Source organism: Bison bison, unplaced genomic scaffold (genome assembly GCF_000754665.1).
Source record: "Bison bison bison isolate TAMUID 2011002044 unplaced genomic scaffold, Bison_UMD1.0 scf7180017864166, whole genome shotgun sequence".
In the NCBI taxonomy this organism is placed as follows: domain Eukaryota; kingdom Metazoa; phylum Chordata; class Mammalia; order Artiodactyla; family Bovidae; genus Bison; species Bison bison.
In genome coordinates this window covers 4,635,423-4,641,599 of record NW_011494738.1, presented here as the reverse complement: position 1 = coordinate 4,641,599, position 6,177 = coordinate 4,635,423, and positions in this window count along the sequence as shown.

Genomic DNA, 6,177 nt, shown 5'->3' with positions numbered 1-6,177 from the left:
CAGTCAATACACTGCCAGGGACACAGCAGGTAAGGGATATGGAAACTTAGCAGCAAACATTGGCCCAACAAGTGAAAATCCCTTCACCAATACAATTTCTAATCAATCTTTTAACTACTCAAAAGAATCTGTGTTTAGACAGTTTAGAACATCTCCTGCCTCTCACAGTTGGGAGGCTCTGAACAATCACATGTGGCTGGAAAAACCTATTCAGGCAGGCTAGAGGATTTCCAAAGGAGTTTGTAGGTTAAACACTGTCACACCCAGGAATTATTAACTGGAGCTGTAAGCTAACTCTTTTTTCAGAGAGGTCGTGGGGGACAGCCCCCCGTAAAGTCAGAGGTGTAGATGAAAGCACAAAGCAGAAAGTAGGCAGACTCTGGTTTGGGGGGTAGATTGCTCGAGAATTTCCAGGGAGACTCCTGAGGCTTGATCCCGCCTTTGCGTATGCCAAGCCTCCTTCCTCATGACCTTTGCCAGAGGCGGAGCTCGCTCCCCGCACCCCTGGGTGTTTGTTATTTTAACCAGTTCCTACTTGCTGTGGTTTTATGTTTTTTCACCACTCTTTTCATTTGCCTTTGTCTCTAGGTCTTCTGATATAGGATAACTCTTGTGAAAAGTAACATTATTCCAGACTTGTTCTATCCAGTTTTATATTTGCTACCAATAACTACACATTTAATTTTTCATCACAATCAAGAAAGCTTCATTATTAAATATCTGAAACTGTGATATATATTTTCTCTGTATTTTCAATTGGTCATATATTTATTAAGGGCTTTATCAGTTTTTCCATATGTAGATAGAATAATCTCAAGCATAATTCTATGCTTAATATATTATGTTTTTGAAGCTATTTCATTATAATCTCACTCTTGTCTTCAGATAATGGAATGATAATTTGATGTAATTATTATTAGTTCCTAGATACAATTACTCAGCAAAATTTGTTTACTCTTGTATATGGTGGGAAACAACTACATGAATTACATGGTAGAGACACACCGATGTACAAGCTAGGTTTTGAAGAGGCAGAGGAGGAAGAGATCAGATTGCCAACATTCACTGAATCATGAAGAAAGCAAGAAAGTTCCAGAAAAACACATGCTTCATTGACTACACTAAAGCCTTTGACTGTTTGGATCACAAAAAATTGTGGAAAATCTTAAAGAGATGGAAGTACTAGACCACCTTACCTATCTCCTGAGAAACCTGTATGCAGGTCAAGAAGCAAAATAACCAGACCTGGAACAACTGACTGGTTCAAAATTGGGAAAGAAGTGTGACAAGACTTTATATTGTCACCCTGCTTAATAACTTACATGCAGAGTACATCATGAGAAATGCTGGGCTGGATGAATCATAAACTGAAATCAAGTTTGCTGGGAGAAATATCTACAACCTCAAATATGCAGATGATAATCACTCTAAGGTCAGAAAGTGAAGAGGAACTACAGAAGCCCCTTGATGAAGGTAAAAGAGGAGAGTACAAAAGCTGGCTTAAAAACTTAACATTCATGAAACTAATAACATGGCATCTGATCCCATCACTTCATGGCATATAGAAGGAGAAAAAGTGGAATCAGTGACAGATTTTATTTTCTTGGACTCCAGAATCACTGTGGACAGTGACTTAAGCCATGAAATTAAAAGATGTTTGCTCCTTGGAAGAAAAGCTATGACAAACCTAGAGAGCATATTAAAAAGCTGAGACACCATTTTGCCAACAAAGCTTTGTATAATCAAAGCTATGGTTTTTCCAGTAGTCATAAACAGATATGAGAGTTGGGCCATAAAGAAGATTGGTCATCAAAGAATTGAAGTTTTGACTTGTAGTGCTGCAGAAGACTTTTGAGAGTCTCTTGGACTTCAAGGAGATCAAACCAGTCAATCCTAAAGGAAATAAACCCTGAATATCCATTGGAAGGAATGTTGCTGAAGCTGAAGCTCCAGTACTTTGGCCACCTGATGGGAAAAACAGACTCATTGGAAAAGACTCTAATGTTGGGAAAGATTGAAGGCAAGAGGAGAAAGCAGTGGTAGAGGAAGAGTTGATTAGGTAGCATCACTGACTCAGTGGACAATTTAAACAAACTCTGGCAGATTGTGGAGGACAGAGAGCTTAGAGTGCTACAGTCCATGAGGTCTCTAAGAGTGGGACCCAACTTAGTGACTGAACAACAACAACATACAAATATTTTATTTATGTAGCTCATTATAATACTTATATTTTCCAAATTTTTTTTGTTCTTTCAATCTGACACTTGGAAATTTCTCTTCCTTTTGATAGAGCTTCCCTGCTTATTTACTTTGTAGTCACAAAATACCTCATGCTATACTTATCTACAGACTCTTTGATATATAGTATTTGTTATATTTGTTTATTTTCACTATAAAATGTAACCAAATACTTCAAGTTATATAAGGAGACTAGCAATAAATAATGCAATCACAAAAAAATCTTAGCCAGAACCTTTCATGAAGAAAATAAAACATATAAGGAGATGATGTACATATATATGAAAATTTAACAAAAGCTGAGCAGGGACTCAACAGTGTAGCCCAATCTCTATGAAACTGTAGCTCTGAAGAAGAAATTAACAGTGTTGACCTTAGAGCCACACTATCCAAGTCAAATCTAACTTAAAATTTCCCCATCCAGGATTGTGATATGGATGAGAAGAGTTAGTATATGTAAATTCCTTACAATATTGAATGGCACAGACTATTCAGTTATTACTTTACTACCAGGCACATGGAGAACATGAAATAAATATTGTTAAATGACTAAATCAAAGAATGGATAGAAATTGACGTGGTTATGAGGTGAGAACATTTTAGAGAAGGTAAGTCTTTCTTGTTCATCATCGCTTTACACTCAATTATAATTTTTATAATAGAACTATAATGTCTAGAAAGGGCATGAATCACAGATATCTTATAAATTAAATTTTAAGTATCTAATTTTATGGTATCAGAAATCATGTGCAGAATAGAATCATTAATTTTACTTAAAAATGCCTTTCAAAAAATTTTAAACATTTAATTAAGCCAATTCTACTTTTAATATTGTCAAATGTTCTCCCAGTTCCTTTTGGCAATTGATACTACAGAAAGCTATGCTTTCTAAATCAAACTTCAACATGCTTCTACATTATTAATGCTAAAATTGTGCCTTAGGGAAATGCATAAAGATGTTACAGTAAAAGTAAAGATTGTTTAGTCAGCTGTTTATAAGTACATCTGGTGTACAGGCTAAATAAATCCTAAAGCCTGAAGCAGCATAATGAAAATAGAAACACTTGGACCAAAAAATGTCCATTTTTGTATATACACATATCCAAAATCTATTTCTAGACAGAATATTTTATAGGACATTCCTCCAAAGTATTTTCTAGGTTTTCTCATTTTAAAATTAAAATGTTACTTATTTTTTTCTTGTTTTTTTAGCTTTTTCTAGGAAAGTTTGTGTACATTATTTTTTTTAAAGAAAATAAAATGTGAGATTTTAAATAATAAAGTTCAGCATTATCACTTCCTTTAGATATTAGAAAAAAGTTGTATATTCTTTGCATGTTAATGGAATTGTTAATGAATTTATTTTATTGAATATATTCATTGTTTATTAATGTGGTGCATATCAGGAGATATAAAAAAGTATATACCATATTTTTTGAATACTGGTATTTTAGACTCTCAAAGAATGGCCAGTAAAATTAGCATAACCATGTGATTTTTTGTTTGTTTGTTTTTGTTCAAATTATGACAGTATTTAAAGTAAAAACCAGCATGATTCAAAATTCTGCTAGAAGAATAGACATTCTAGACCATATGGGGTAATTGGCCAGTACATATATTTGAGTTACAATAATACTACTTCAGAAGTGTACACTAATTTAGGAGGTTACTAAAATGGTTAAATGGCCCCATGCTAATTAAGCAAATCTCAAGGTCATATGGGACTTGCAGAAATATCTTCGCTAACTCCCCATAGGATGTTTGGAATATTCTGTGCCATTCAGTATTGTAAGTAATTTACATATACTAACTCTTCTCATCCGTTTCACAATCCTGGATGGGAAAATTTTAAGTTAAATTTGACTTGGACAGTGTGGCTCTAAGGTTGACACTGTTAATTTCTTCTTCAGAGCTACAGTTTCATGGAGATTGGGCTATACTGTTGAGTACCTGCTTAGGTATTAAGGAGCTGAATGAGAATGTACTTACACTTGTCATAGAACAGCACTTAAATCATGTTTTTACCTTATGTGGACTACATGGAATCATGTAAAGAGTTCTGTCTCTTTTGGGGGTTATGTTTAGATTATTCAAATGACTTGAATTTGAGTATCAACACCCACAGAACTGAGATTTCAAATGAGCCTGATGGTGCAGCAAATTCAGTTTGGATGAGACAACAAGTCCAGATGCAAATGCATAGCTATAGCAGCTGTGGTTTCTGTGCAGACATATTGCTGATCTGTTTTAAAATCATCAACCCCCAAGCCTAGTGCTCATAAATTAATTATGTTTGGAACTCTTATAGAGGCAAAGAAAAAACTTAAAGCAAAATGAAACAACAAAACTAAGTTGTTCTACAGAACATTCTCTTCTTAACTAGAAACTTACAGATAAAATGCTTATTCAGATGATATTTAGGTTGTGTGTGGAGTATAAAGAAATTAATAATGGTTCAATAAAGCCCACTCAGTAAAATATATTTGGATCATTGGTAGGTACTCAGCCCTTAGTCATACACTCTGAAAGGCAGGAATCCCTGAAAGATTGCATTCTTTAAAACTAGAATAACAGGACACATTCCCAGGGAACAAATACCTTGCATTGTTGAATTCTACAATGAGAGCTTTGTGAATTGAGGAAGAATACATTTGCTAGAAAGGTTTTTGATCCTGTTAGGACTTATTTATAAAGGTCCAAGTCAAAGGGGATTGGGGTCAACAATAATGAGGAAGGACAGTCATTAAGAGTGTGCCACATAATTACAGCTCTCATAAAGGCTGGGCTGTTATACTCCATGGTCTTTTGTTTAATGTTGCATTATGCTTTTTCAATTTTAAAATATATATAACCCTTGTGTCTAATTTTAAAAATACTCAGTTCTCCCTATTTATGTTTTGGCCACAAGTATGTAAATCTTACATACTTATTCAATCAGTATCCATGGATAATTAAATAAGCTTTACTTGCCTAGAAAGTAAAACAAACAAACATTTTTTTTTTTTTTTTTAGTACAAAAAAATAAAAGATCCTTCCCAGATTTCTTTTCTTTTTACCATTTAGGTGGTGGGAAAATATCTCAATTTTGTATTCTTGAAAGAAGGACAACATTTGGGGTATTACAAAAAATGCATTTTTGTATGGCGGTGAGGTCTTGACTTCTTCCATAATTTTATCTCTAGGCCTTATGGAACAAAGAGGCTACTCACCAGGTCAGAGCTCAAAGATTTTCTAAATATCTTTAACAAGAATCTTGAATGCCACTTTTTTGTTTGTTTTATTTATTTAAAGGCAAAAAGGCTTCTAAAATTTTGTTATTCTATTTACCTTTCAAGGGGCCAATCTGGGGGGCTAAATAATTGAGTTTTATTTTAGGCCAGTATGAAGAAGAGTGATTTGGTAAAATACCACTGTTCTTGCCACCAGCTCCAACCCCTCACCACCATCATTCTTTTGTAAGGTTGTACCTTGTGGGAGAGGGGCTTAGAAATTTTACATAAATAAATGAATCAGAGGATGAGATGGTTGGATGGCATCACCAACTTGCTAGACATTGTGTGAGAAAGCTCCAGGAGTTGGTGATGGCCAGGGAAGCCTGACATGGTGCAGTTCATGGGGTTCCAAAGAGTTGGACATGACTGAACAATTGAACTGAACTGAACTGAAGTGAGTCAAAGTTCAATCAGCTAAGTCACTTCAGTCGTGTCTGACTCTGTGCGACCCCATAGACGGCAGCCCACCAGGCTCCCCCGTCCCTGGGATTCTCCAGGCAAGAACACTGGAGTGGGTTGCCATTTCCTTCTCCAATGCCTGAAAGTAAAAAGTGAAAGTGAAGCCACTCAGTCGTGTCCGACTCTTAGCGACCCCATGGACTGCAGCCTACCAGCCTCCTCTGTCCATGGGATTTTCCAGGCAAGAGTACTGGAGTGGGGTGCCATT